Consider the following 15,917-nt stretch of genomic DNA (forward strand, 5'->3'; position numbering starts at 1 on the left):
GTGAACCTCCCATTAACTGCAGCATCCAGGATGTGGGAGGGAGCAAAGAGACTGTTTAATCAAACTCCTGCCCGAAAATCCACAAATATCCACAAAACTAATCTTACCGCGGATAGTTATACACAGTATAACACTTGAATACACACGTGCACGTGCACGCGCGCACGCACGGACATATATAAAACACACACACATACGTATATATATATATATATATATGTATATATATATATATATATATATATATATATATAAGAACTAAGAGAGAGAATACATATACACTTATACATACATGTGTGTGTGTGCATGCGTGTGTTTGTGAATTTGTGGGGCTATGTGTTTGTGTTTGTCACTCACCCCTTGAGAGACATGCGTTAGCAGTTTGACCAAAAGAGGCCGGTACACTAAGTACCAGCTTTAAATAGTAATTACATCAAGTTGGTCGCCCCAGCTTATCAAGGCTTCAGCATGATCGCAGTGCACTGACTAAAACAAGTAAAAGAATAATTCCTGTAGATTCGTCTCAATAGAAAGAATCTTTGTAACTAAAATATTTGTATTTCTATATAGACACATTTGCATCAGTATCATTCGGCTGTGATGTGAAGATAACGCCTGTAAAATAAAATGACAGTAATATCTGGATACGTTACACAAAGTCATGACAGCTAGGACTGTGTTGCATGCAGTCAGATTGTTAAGCAATGTGGAAGAGGATAGGATTGTGTTGTAAACAGTCAGATTGTTAAGCAATATGGAAAATATTGCTGTACAAGTATTTATAGATTGAGTGTAGGGAGACTTTTAGTATCGGGTATGAATTGCAAATGCATAAGAAGCAGTAGGGGTGCATCTTTCATTTAGATTCATAGATATGCAACATATATTAGAAGAGTTTCTAAGCGGGTGGTTTTACAGATGATTTTGGGCGAAGTTATGTAATTATATCAACGTATATAGATGTATAAATTAAACTCATTCAAGGAATATATAGTTATACAGAGCATAACACTTGAATATATACATTCATACATACATATACAGATGTATGCATACAGACACACACACACACACACACACACACACACACACACACACACACACACACACACACACACACACATATATATATAAGTTCCATTTGGGGTTAAATAAGACTCATTAAGGGATAATAATATCCAGTGAATTTACTAGTTTCTTACCTATTACTTATTTTGAATTTTAGTTTTAATACTCAAAAATAAGTAATTAAAAAAACCGAGGTTTATATTTAAGAAAAATAAGAACATGCTTTCTGTAATTAATAAATATAACTATTAATTGATTTGTCTCTGTTTTCTTATTTTTCTTATATATGCGTGGCTATGTGGTAAGAAGCTTGCTTCCAACCACTAGGATCCGGTCTCAGTCCTAGTGTGTGGAACATTGGGCAAGTGTCTTCTACTATACTACGAATAAAACCTTGTGAGTGGATTTGACAGACGGAAACTGAAAGAAACCTGTCGTATATATCTATCTATCTATCTATCTATCTATCTATCTATCTATCTATCTATCTATCTATCTATCTATATATATATATATATATATATATATATATATATATATATATATATATATTGTACTGTTCCGTGACAGAAAATTCAACAAAAAGTATTCCATCTAATGAGAGATAAATGTTATTTATTTAAGGGGCACAATACATGTATTAAAGCGCTACTAAAAGCTTCATATGTTGAGAAAACTCAAACATATTCTTCTGCGTTTTCTGTATGCTGCGTTCTCAGTTTTTTCGCGTTTCTTCTATTATTCAATTTTTTCAGTTTGTTATATGTGGTTTGCGCCTGACGAATGTTTTTGAGTTAGTTTTATCAACATTTGAAACTATTAGTCGCGCTTTAATACATGTATTGTGCGCTTTAAATAAATAATGTGTGTGTGTGTGTGTGTGTGTGTGTGTGTGTGTGTGTGTGTGTGTGTGTGTGTGTGTGTGTGTGTGTGTGTGTGTTTGTCCCCGACTACCGCTTGACAACGGGTATTGTTGGTGTGTTTACGTCCCCGTAACTTTGCAGTTCGGCTAAAGTGACAGATAGAATAAGTGTCAGGCTTTAAAATATAAATAATAATAAATACTGGAGTCGATTGATTCGACTATACAATTCTTCAAGGTGTCACCCCAGCATGGCCACAGTCTAATGAGGAAAATGTAAAAGATAGATTACACACACACACACACACACACACACACACACACACACACACACACACACTAGCTGAGTATCCCGTCGTTTCCGGATAATTTTCACACTACTTATGTGGGAGTGCCATTCCAAAAGTTCGGCAAGGACCTTTGGAATAGCACTCCCACATAAGTTGGATTATAGTAGTGTATCTATGATATAGAAAACTGCTACTGTCTGAAATATATCAGGGACATATAAATTTTTTTACGATATATCTTATAATTGTATCATTGAAATATAGTATTGTAATAGAGAATCGCCGTCAAACACAGGTATATGATGTGTAGCTGGATAAAGTTGGAGCATAGAAATTATACTGTTATATATCTTATATTTCGTGATATAGAGATATTCTACTGTAAGTAGGGCAGTCAGACATTCTGTAATGTGACGTTGTGACACTGCTTTGTCTTAAAATTCAGACAATGTAATGTAATCTACATGTGTGACATGAATATATAATATTAATGACTGAATATGTAACAAGGTAAAAAAATTCCCAACCAAGTTCACCTAAATTTAGATTAAGCTAACGTTCATTCAGATTATTACTACCAAAATCCTTTATCACATTTACTACTGCGGTGGCGACTATCTCTACCATCACAAGAATAGAGAGAACAATGGAGAGAATACAGCATATCTAGATTGTCACATATATCTCATACAATTCACCACTGCATGTTGGAGTGTGCAGTATAGTTCTCAGCTAGACATGTACATTTATTTCTGTTCTATATACACGCACATGCGCGTGTGTTGAAATAGAGAGCAACATTTTTCAAGAATGTTATATTAAAGACACAACCACGCCCAAGTCTGGTTTGAACAAAAAGGGTCCTAAATCTATTAAGATTAACGTTTGGTAACCTTCACAGCCTCATTCTCAAAATAAGTGATGATAATACTATCGTTTAGTTTACGCACCGTGCAGTGAGTCGCAATGTTCATGGAAATACTTTTATGCAATCATCATGACAGGCTTACAATTTCATATAGAATTACACACATACACTGACTTTCGCACACAAAGGAGAACAACAATCTAGTTGAAAAATACAAAACAAAATTAAGCAATCAGATTACATGTAAAATAAATTATGAAATCTACCATTTTAAATCCGGAGTTGACGATTTTTATTAGTAAGCAAAAATATTCGCATGATCCTTGGCGACCAATTGTAAAACGTGCGAACAAAATGCTATTTTACTATTATTTTATTCCAAGGATTGGCTGATTGTTAAGGTAATTAAACATCATTGGATTCATTAGTCCTTTTCCAAACTAAATATAAGAGAATTAATGAATATGAAGAACTCATAATAAAAAAAAATCAACTTGGGTAAACTTTTACATAATCAACTTGGGTAAACTGTTACATAATCAACTTGGGTAAACTGTTACATAATTCATAAATTAATACAAGCATAAAGACTTGCTTTTCAGGTCAATGAATATCAGAGTTACTTTACTTTTCTTGCATCCTCTCAGTAAATATATATATAAACGCAGATAGGCTACATTTAAATACTGATATATAGCAGACAATATGTACTGAGGCGATGAAAGAAAAGTAAAGTACCTATGATATTCATTGACCTGAAGAGCAAGTCTTTATACTTGTTTTAATTTATAAATTATTCATCTGAATTATATAATTTATATTATATTATTTATATTAATGCAGGCATGTAAAATAATTTATTTATTTATTATACAATGAAATAAATAGTTTTTACATGATTGTTGTAGTGAAATGATACACCTTTTCCCGCCTGACAAGTGGTATGAGTGAACCAGCCACTATAAAGTCAGGCATCAGCCGTTTGTAGGAGGTCAGAAGTAGTAGAGTCGTTGTAGCTGTACGAGTCAGTGTCAGTTATGTATGATATACGAGTTCGAATTATCGTCAAGGTAGACGTTTCAAAGTCATTGTCTTGCGGAACTATCAGCGATAGCACGATAGACTGGTCAAAGATAATTAGACGTAGAATACCGCCACGATGTATTAGTGGCGACAAGAATATTACAGTATCGACAGCAACATACAAGTAGACGAGGATCCACTTAATAACAGTGATGTCGAGGATATAAACAAATCATGCGGATAACGTTGAAAAACAAAAACATTCTTTTCACGAGAAAATAAACAATTCACGCGGACGATGTTGAAAACATTTCACGTGGAGAAATTAAAAACTCGACAGAGGAGTAACAAACATTTTTGTTGTATATATTTTACGAAAGATCCGTAAAACTATGGAAAACTTGTTAGAGGATTTAGTTGAACTTCAAAAAACAGCAACAACAACAACTCAAAGAACAAGAACAGCAACAAATATTACAGCAACAAATGCTATAACTAATGAAGTTGGTAACAAAACTGGAAAATACGTTTTCACCTGACCATATAGCAAATTCAATGAATGAATTTAAATATGACCAGGAAGAAGGAATCACTATCGAGGCATATTACCGAAGACCTGAACAAATTTTTGAAAAAGACTAGACAGACGAAACGAAATTGCGTCTAATTCTGAGGAAACTGGCGACGATAGAGCATGAGAAATACTGTAACTTTATATTACCTAAAAAAGTTTCTGACATAAATTTCACGGACACAATTGACATTTTATGTAAGATTTTCAGGGAAAAAACATCGTTATTCAACACACGTTGGAAGTTTTTGAACACGGAGGAAAGCGATGACGAAGAATTTACCACATATGCAGGTAGAGTGAACAGAGAGTGTGAAAGATTTAAAGTGGATAAACTAACTCCAGACTCGTTCAAGTGCCTGCTTTTGTTCAGGGACTTACTGCTAAAAAGGACGCAGAAGTCAGAACGAAAATTCTCGCAAAGTTGGAAATGAAATAGGATATAACTTCAGAAATTGTCGGAAGAGTGCGATATGATATTAAAAGTACGGCCCGACACAGAAGAAATCCAAAGCAGTGATTGTTTACAGATAAGACCAATGGTGTATTTACCTTCGAGAAAGTTAGGACATGCTGACGGCCTATCCAGGTTAATACCCAGAAATAGCGAACCATTCAAAGACAGTAAAAGCAACCCTTAGAGCCGAAGGGCAAATGTGGAACATTATACAAGAGTTAACAATAACTCTGGAGGAGATAAAGCAACACGCGTCAAAAGATAAGTTCATTAATGAAACAAAAAAAAAAAAAAACTATGGGCAGCTAAAGAAAACAAAAATAGGTTCGGTAAGAAAAAACAACAGCAGGTAAATATATATTCAACGTGCGACGGCGTACTTATGGATGGCCAAAGGGTGGTGATACCTGAGACTCTACAAAAAAGAATGTTAAAAGAATTCCATACTGGACATCCGGGGATCGTAAGGATGAAAGCGCTCATGCGCAGTTATGTGTATTGGCCGAAGATGGACAAGGAAGTTGAAAACGTAGTAAAAAGGCTGCAGAGGATGTGCTCTGGCAGCGAAATTGCCTACTCAAAAATAGGAGCCTCGGCTAGAAGTAAAAAATCCATTGTCAAGACTACATATCGATTTTGCGGGTCTGTTAAATGGTTATTACTACTTAGTAGTAGTTGACAGTTTTACCGAATGGCCGAAATTGTTAAGTGCAAAAGACCAACCTCCGAAACGGTATCAAAGTTTTTGCACGAATTATTCGCAAGATTTGGCATCCAAGATGTGATTGTACCTGATAGTGGAACGTAATTTGTGTCCAGTGAATTTAGAAAATTCTGCGAAATGTTCACGGAAAAACATAAAATGATAGCACTTTACCACCCCAGATAAAATGGACAGGCAGAGCGGTTTGTTGACACTTTTAATAGAGCTTTGAGAAAAGCAAACAAGGAAGTTACAGACGAAGTCGCTCTGCAGCAATTCCTAAGGGTATAAAGGGTGACACCGAACCCCAATACACCAGCAGAAAACTCACCAGCAAAACTGATGTTCGTTAGGAAGGTGAAACCAGTTTTTGATAAACTGTTACCTGGCGAGGAACGAAAAAGTGCCAGGAAAGACATATCAAAATGTTTCAAAATTGGTGATAAGATGTACATGAGGTCGTATAAAAATGGAAAACAGTCCTGGGAAGAAGGCGAAATTACAAAGTACATAGGGAAAATGATGCACGAGGTAAAGAACAAAAGAAAAGATATTGAAAAAGACACAGAAACCAATTAAAGAAGGGATTCATAGAAAATGTACCAGACAGCTTGAAAGAACCTATGAAACGGCTATATGACACATTCCAGGTACCAACACCGTTACAGGTGGTTGAACCCGCGCATACAAGTGGAAGAAAAAGGAAGAAAACAGAGTTCCTACAATTAAACGCCAAAAAGAAAAAAATATAAAGTTGGAAAAAGAAACGCTAAAAAGGGAGCAGGAGTGAATAAAGTAAAATGAAATTACTTGCTTCCCAAAGAAAGAAAAAACTAAACGGAGAGATGTTGTAATGAAATGGTATACTCCTTCCCACGTGACAAGTGGTATGACTGAACCAACCACTATAAAGTCAGGCATCAGCCGTTTGTAGGAGGTCAGAAGTAGTAGAGTCGTTGTACGTGTCAGTGTCAGCTACGTGTGATATACGAGTTCGAGTAGTGGATGCGCAATGGCCCAGTGGTTAGGGCAGCGGACTCGCGGTCATAGGATCGCAGTTTCGATTCCCAGACTGGGCGTTGTGAGTGTTTATTGATCGAAAACACCTACAGATCCACGAGGCTCCGGCAGGGGATGTTGGCGAACCCTGCTGTACTCTTCCACCACAACTTTCTCTCACTCTTACTTCCTGTTTCTGTTGTGCCTGTAATTCAAAGGGTCAGCCTTGTCACACTGTGTCACGCTGAATATCCCCGAGAACTACGTTAAGGGTACACGTGTCTGTGGAGTGCTCAGCCACATGCACGTTAATTTCACGAGCAGGCTGTTCCGTTGATCGGATCAACTGGAACCCTCGACGTCGTAAGCGACGGAGTGCCAACAACGAGTTCGAGTTATCGTCAAGGTAGACGTTTCAAAGTTATTGTCTTGCGGAGCTATAAGCGATAGCACGATAGACTGGTCAAAGATATTCCTTTCTATCATAGGCACAAGGCCTGAAATTTGGGGGAGGGTGATGGTTGATTACATCGACCCTAGTACTCAACTGATACGAAATTTATCAACCCCAAAAGGATGAAAGACAAAGTCGACCTCGGCGGAATTTGAACTCAGAACGTAGCGGCAGATGAAATACTGCTAAGCATTTCGCCCGGCGTGCTAACGATTCTGCCAGCTCGCTGCCTTAGACGGGTCAAAGATAATAACTGCCACAACATAATAGTGGCGATGACAGCAACATACAAGTGGACAAGAACTCACATTATAATAATGGTAAAGGCTGTGAAACTATCGTCGTTGTATGGATGTCACTTGGTGGAATAAATTTTTCCTCTTGCACCTTCTCTCTTTCTTTATATTTTATACACTCCTATTATAATAATCATTACCAATTGGATTTACTGGATTTTAACTGCATTGGCCTATACATTACATCTCTTTGTTTTAATTTGGTTTATTATAAAGAATTTCAACAACTTTCAAGAGATCCACTTAAAAGCGTTGGTAATCGCCTTAATTTTTGATAGATTTCGTTGTCTGATGCAAAAATCATACCAATGGTTTCATGCAGAGAAAATTTTCACAATTTTCAAGCGATCTACTTAAAAATATTGGTAATCGCTTTGATTTTGTATGAGAGCATGTAGTTCACCCAAAGAGAAAGCGATTACCAGCACAGTGGATAGCACAGTGGATAGCACAGTGGATAGCTTGAAAATTGTGGAAATGTTTTCCACATGAAAGCATTGAAATATAGAATATTTATCCTCCAAATGCAGTCCTGAGCACTCATTCTCACTGTTCAATACAATTGTGTGTGTGCGTGCATCTGTACGTGTGTGTACATGTGTGTATGTGCGTAAGTGCATGCGTATGTGTACGCGCGCGTGTGTGTGTGTGTGTGTAGGTGTGTGTAGGTGTGTGTAGGTGTGTGTAGGTGTATATTTATGTATGTATTAGATTCATGTAAAAATAATTTGCAAATTTGCAAACTGACAACTCATTTTGAAATATAAACAAAAATACTAAATTTGAAATGGATTGCCAATTTACAATTGTTTTCATATTTACCTTTTTCTATAACAAATGTCTTATTCTCTGCCTCTGTTTCTATCTTTCGCTCTCACTTTGTGTGTGCGTGTGCGTGTGCGCGCGCGCGCGTATGTGTGCGTGCGTAGCGTTCCTTTACTATTAGCCAGCCAGGAAGCCTAACATATGCACTCATCCTGCACTTTTTATGATAATTGTCTCTGTGTTTCCCATTTACTTTCTCTCTCTCTCTCTCTCTATCTATATATCTCTCCCTCTCTCTTCCCTCTGTATGAAGTAATGCGTGGCTGGAGAAATCAACCAACATTTATATCGGCTATTATTAAGCACACATACTTTCAACTTCAACAAAACAACGTCTACTGGAACGCAACATTTTCAACGTCCATATACTTAAAAAGAAAAAAAAAAGACAAGCCACGTCATTCAGATATTATATAAGCTGAAACAAAAACACTAACAACCTAATTTTAAAATTGAAAACCGTTTGCAATGCTTCGGTATGCGTAAGCCGTGTAGAACCATAAAACTTTTTACTTAATCCTAACACAGATTAATATGCCCCGCCAATATGAATCGGATATAGTTTGCAAGCACATCCTCGACTTAATTAACCTCGAGAACTGAGTGCAGTCGAACTACAAACAGCGCCGTAATTAAATCGTTTAATATCATGGAAGGTGAAGCACTTTTAAGATTCCCTTTATTTGCTTTTGTAGAATTTTAACGTTTAACATTTAACCATTTTAACATTTAAACATTTTCTGAAAGCCTTAGAATTCAGAAAAATATTCATTACATTTGCATGTCTATCATTAGAATAATTATGAACGCTACGAAGTCATTCTTGTTTCATGACAACTTGTTCTGGGTCAGAAATGAAGGCGAAGAACTTTTCACTATTTCCACGAAAGTTTAAATGGAACAGAATTTTCCGAATTAAACGACTTGCATATTTTAGGAACTACGAAAAGTCATGCAAGCTGTAAAGTCATAGAATTACCAAGGACAATTGTCAAGTACCTCCTACAAGACGAATAGACAAAATATATGCAAATTTAGAAACGAATTGATAAGCATTCTATCTAAGTTTTCAAACAAATATACTGGAAATCACATTCGGCACGAAGTTTGAAACGTTAATCTTTTGGAAATAATATGATATATGACCACAAGTAAATATCACCACGACAGGGAATCCTAATGAAGACTATGCAAACAAAAACTTCAATCATAAAAGAGCTAGTAGATAATGCAAATAAAGGAATCTTTCATCTGTTATCTATGCAACCAAGCTGCCTCCCACTATAATGACGCATAATCATGAACTAACTCCAGATAAAATCTAGAATGTATATATATATAAAGAAAGTCACACAAAATAGCAGACGTAGGAAGAGACATATCATATGATTTAATTCACTCCTTGTAGCAGAACGACTAAGAACTTTGCATTCTTCATAAGTAATTATTTTTCACTCACACATATGTACCATAAATTATTTAATGAGAACAACAGAAATTAGCTTTAGTAGCTTTGAAGGCAACGTTTCCTGACTATCCATTGTGATTTATAATATGCACACAGTAATTTCTCACCTCACATCAAGAATAAAATCTGCTTCTGGTACAGAAAAGGACTGCATAGGGATAGCAAGGAATACCCTCAAGATGAGATAAACACATCACACTCATCCCTTTGGAATTAGGATAGAATTATTCCGCCAATAGATTGAAAGTTGAAGCACTGTGCGATCAATTACGTCCCAATAAAGAAGAATATTTCGGAAACTGTCTCAGTTTATTCCAAGTCGATGGACCTTGTGCTTCACTGTAAAGTTCTATATCCAAATACAAACATCTACGATGCTAAACAAGAAATATGAGATAAGCACTAATTACTGACGTTGGCAAAAATTTTTGTTAGTCATTTCAAGCTTCAAGTTTGAGACACCAGTACGAACATATGAATTGTTAACTTCTTAGATATAGCATTAAATACAACACCGGGCAAATATCACCTCTACAATCACTGATCGTTGACCACTTCAGTAAATTCTGAACGTTTCCCTGATTACATAAATATTTTGAATGCTTTAACAGTTTTCTTCCCGTATTAAACACTTCGTCGACAATCTGACTAAAGATGACCAATGAAAAACGATTTAACCATTGCATGTGCCTCCACAACCTGATCAAACATTTTCAACCATATTTTTATCGTCCAAAGTATCGAGGATACTGAGAAAATTGAGCTGAAATAGAATGAATGCTCAACTTCAAACAAATGTCTACGACATGTATTAAGTACTCACCTTCTTGTATGTGCCTTCGAACGTAAGCTTGCTTCCCAACCACATGGTTCTGCGTTCAGTCCCACTGTGTAGCACCTTGGGCAAGAGTCTTATATATATATATATATATATATATATATATATATATATATATATATATATATATACGTGTATGTATGTGTGTGTGTCTGTGCTTGCCCCCCCCCCCCACCACCACCACCACTTGACAACCGGTGTTGGTGTGTTTGCGTTCCCGTAACTTAGCGGTTTGGCAAAAGATGCCGATAGAATAAGTACCAGGCTTAAAATATGAATACTGGGTTCGATTCATTCGATTAAAAACTGAAGACGGTGCTCCAGAATGGCCATCGTGTAATGATTGAAATAAGTAAAAGATAAAAGATATGTATGTATGTATGTATACATGTATGCTTGAATGTATGTATATATGTATGTATGTATATATGTATGTATGTATACACGCACGCACACACGAGCGCACGGGTTTCTGCTTCAGTAAACATCAACAGCATAGCAGCTTTCCTGTCTTATCTCCAGCAGAGGTGCCTCAAGAGTTGAACATGTGTATGACCCAGGTAATTGTACAAATGAAACGAAAATAAGCTATCAGAAATAACTCAGAGTAGTCAGTAGCATGCATTTGAACAACAAAGATAAATAGGACCGTTTGTGTGTGTGTGTGTGTGTTATTTCTTTACTACCCACAAGGGGCTACACACAGAGGGGACAAACAAGGACAGACAAACGGATTAAATCGATTATATCGACCCCAGTGCGTAACTGGTACTTATTTAATCGACCCCGAACGGATGAAAGGCAAAGTCGACCTCGGCGGAATTTGAACTCAGAACGTAGCGGGCAGACGAAATACCGCTAAGCATTTCGCCCGGTGTGCTAACGGTTCTGCCAGCTCGCCGTATGTGTGTGTGTGTGTGTGTGTGTGTGTGTGTGTGTGTGTGTGTGTGTGTGTGTGTGTGTGTGTGTGCATACGTATGTACGAATACGCCCAGAAACTAATTCATCTTAGCCAATATATTAGGTATTTTCTACATAGACTCTGTATTGTAGGGATCTTTCAAAGGTTCTCTTCTGTTATTTATTTATTAATTTTTTTTTTCGTGTAGGCGTGTTTCATTACACTGAACATCTAGTGTTCATTGATTTCTATTATGAAAACAATTTTCATTACCGGCAAACTCTTAGGAATGCGTTTTATTCCACCAGTATCGCGTGTTAAAGTTCCTATGTGTGTGCGTGCGAGTTTGTGTGAACGTGTGTTTATGTTCATTGCTTTACAACCGCTTTTTCTATGGATTGGATTGTTCTTTGTTAGCATTATTGTGTTTAGAATCCGTTCTACTTATAAACGAATCAACCGTCAAGTAGGAGGGGACCCAGTTCTTTTTCCTCTCATTCAGACAAACTCGAGTAAATATAGTTACACGTATTTGAGTGCACATGCATAAACACGTTTATATTTAGTTTTATATTTTCTTTTAGATGTAGAAGAAAGCATTTTAACTCGAATTAAGGAGTAATGATTAAGAAAACATTTTTGAGGTTTATCTAAGTGCTATTTAAAAACGCCATAAGAGGATTAACGTTTATACACGCATACATACATACATACATACATACATATATACACATGTTTGCATATATCTGTGAGCTTATGTACATAGATTTGAAAAAATTCATATATATATATATATATATATATATATATATATATATACATTCCAAAATGTAACTACATGTAGATTGTTGGCGATTTTTTTCTTTCGTCACACACACACACACACACACACACACACACACACACACACACACACACACACACACACACACACACACACACATTATAGTGATAACTGTCTCCCGTTTCTGAAGAAGAGCTTTGCTCGAAACCTAAAACACCCTTTCTTTCCTTCCCTGAGCGTATTATTAATACTTTGCATGTACCACGTCTGCGCGTTGTTATTCTTTCTTATGTTTTTTTGTCCGTTTTTTTTATTACTTATATATATAATTTATTTTTTACTTGTTTCAGTCATTGGATTGCGGCCATGTTGCAGTACCGCTTTTTAGTTTAGTTGAAGAAATCGGCCCCTCTACTTTTTTTCTTAGACCTGGTACTTATTCTAGGCACTTTTTGCCGTTAAGTTACGGGGACGTAACTTAACGATTGTCAAGCGGTGGTTGGAGATAAACATGAAGGCACACGCGCTTAAGTATATACATGCATATGTGTATGTATGCACATATATATGCACACACACTCACACACACACACACAGCTGGGCTCCTTTCAGGTCCCGTCTACCATATCTACTAATATATATATGTATGTAAGTATATGTATATGTATGTATGTGTGTATATATATCCAAATTAAGGGAGTTGAGCTGGTAAAATCCAGGTTATATTTGTCTCCCAGGTGGCAAATCTTCTGATGTAATAGTTGCTTAACGAAGGTTACTCAGCTAGCTACTCATTAGGCCGAAAGTACCTTAATTATATGAAGATTACACTTTCGTTAATTTTTTTCAGCATATCGAACTTCGAACTCCTACGTTGTGTGTGTGTGTGTGTGTGTGTGTGTGTGTGTGTGTGTGTGTGTGTGTGTGTGTGTGTGTGATCGTGTACCCGTTTGTATCCTAACACCGTTTGATAACCAGTGATGATGTACTTACCTCTCCGTAACTTAGCGATTCGGTAGAAGGGGCCGATAGAATAAGTACCTGATTTTAAAAAAAGTAATGGAGTTGATTCATTCGACTACAGTTCTTCGAATCGGTGCCCCAGTATGACCGCAGTTTAATGACTGAAACAAATAAAAGACTAAAAGAATACATACATACAGACAGACAGACAGACAGACAGACAGACGGAAAGAATACCAAAAGTTGTAATAAAGACAGGCTCTAAAAGTATACTATTTATTTCCTGTTTTTGTATCTTACCATAAAACAGCCACGAGCATAGATATGGCTATTTTATTGTTACATTATAAAACAGAAAAACACGTTTATAGGAATGCGATTACAGCTTTCTTCATGAAAAAAGAAAAATCTTCTCATTCTCTAACTTATGCCAAAAAGCACCTATCACCCACCACTACAGAAAAAAATCTTCCTTTATCACTCCAAGCAAAAAATGTGCTAAAGTAAAAACAAAACACAAACAATAGCATAAGTTGTTGTATTTATGCGTTTATGAAATGATTTGAAACCTCCGGAAGGAAAGCAAAATTGTTGAGATATCCAAGCCAGTGAGATTGTTGATTCATGTAGAATGTCAGATAAGACGAAGGAAGCTATAAATATAGACAAAGTCAATATGGATTAAGGATCTTTTATATTATTCTCTTATTCTGTTACTGGTTTCTCTCATTGGACTGATACCATGCTGTTGCACTGCGTTTTGCGAATCACATCGACACCGACATTTATTTCAGTTTGGTATTTATTTTATTGAATTAGATTCATCGAAAGACTAAGATGCTATATAAAATGACGGAACCCGGCACCTAAACAAGACACTTGCATATCTCCAGCATCCCTCTCTCACACACACATGCACACACATACATGCATGCACATACACACACATGCACACACACATACACAAGCACACACACACACACAGAAGCACACACACACACACACACACACACACACACACACACACACACACACGAAAGTTCCTTTAACACCTCTGGTGTTCTCATATGACGCTATGGAATTTGGTGAAGCCTATTGTTCGTATTGTTGGATCAACAGTGTTTATGGAAAGGAAAGATACACAAATAAGCTGTTGAGGGGACAAATGGACACCTCGATAGAATAATAAAGGCAGACGAGATTTCGTGAGCAAAGAAATCGTCATATTAAAGAGGGGTGTTTCAATAAGGGAGTAGGGTTAGGAAACCAATGCGCATGGGCAGTATGGGATACAGTTGAACAAAGAGAGTTATCGTGGAGCATGTTATGAAAAGTGGAGGCACCAAGCTTGAAATAGCTCTCGAGAGCGTTTCCATCCCAGGCTTGAGAGAGCTCTTCAGAATGTTTCCATCCCCGAGCAGTATTAGATGGTGGGGCTAGTGTGTCGTCACAGTATTTCTGGTGATTGTCGTCACAGTATTCTGGTGGCATAACCAAGTTTTGCATATCCTCGCTGATGCATCGAAAGAACGATGCGACAGCATCAATGCAATGAGAACTAATACCATGTTGCACCCTGTTGATTTTCAAAAAAGGGTGAGAAATGATAATGCAGGTGCATCAACAAAAGAAAGCTGATATCCAAATTTCGGCATGGGAAAATGAGAGGACAATGCAGAGGATATGAGAAACATTCATATTCTCAAGCCTTGAGGCAATAACAAAGTATCACTGTGGCCTTATGTTACGATGTGTTGACTAAAAATCCTGATTGTTGAGTTGATGGTGCAATGAAAAAGCAATACAGAATCAGCACATGAAAAGAAGAGTATATAATATGTCAACTACGGTACTTTCAGCAGAGGTGGGAGGTCATAGGTTTGTAATCAAATCGATAATAACTTACCTGGGTAGTACTGGAATGGAAACGAGTCCGCTGCCCTATCCACTGAACCATTGCGCCTCCACATAATATGTATACATGTAATAAATGGGTTCTTTAAATTTCCGTAAACTTCCGATAAATAAATTATTTTAAATTTAATTTTTATTATATATGTTTTGAGTTTTATTCTCCTTTCTATTTTGAAAGTGAAATAACGAAGTCGAGTAGTTAGGATATTCAGTTAACGTAGCCGACTGCTTAGGATATTCGGTTAACAAAGCCGAGTGGATCGGATATTCGGTTAACGAAGTCTCTATAAACACTGAAGGCAAATTCTACTCCGCTGTAATTTAAACCTAGAGGGTTTTAAAAAAATTGTACATCATTATCAGCGACTATTTCTAATATTGGCAAAGAGAAACTCATTATGGGGATAAAGTGTTGATGATTGATTAGATCTGAATACCTGACTGATTTGATCGATTTGAAGATCTGACTGAGAGTACGAAAACAAAGATAAAGCGGCAGAATTGAAATTCAGGACGTAAAGATACTCGCCATAAGATTTAAGCATTTCGTCTTAATCAGAGACAAATATCCAACTGACGAGAACTGAATTAATGCAATGGCTTGATAGTATCGTTAGGGCATCTGACTAAGTG

The 15,917-nt window shown here is 36.6% G+C and overlaps 1 protein-coding gene across 1 annotated transcript in view; it reads left to right on the forward strand.

The window, feature by feature from the left end:
* The window catches only part of LOC106875216 (sodium- and chloride-dependent taurine transporter), a 91,785-nt gene that overhangs the window by 2,495 nt on the left and 73,373 nt on the right, over positions 1 to 15,917 (forward strand). The window lies entirely within an intron of this gene.

Source organism: Octopus bimaculoides, chromosome 1 (genome assembly GCF_046866305.1).
Source record: "Octopus bimaculoides isolate indiv1 chromosome 1, ASM4686630v1, whole genome shotgun sequence".
NCBI lineage: Eukaryota > Metazoa > Mollusca > Cephalopoda > Octopoda > Octopodidae > Octopus > Octopus bimaculoides.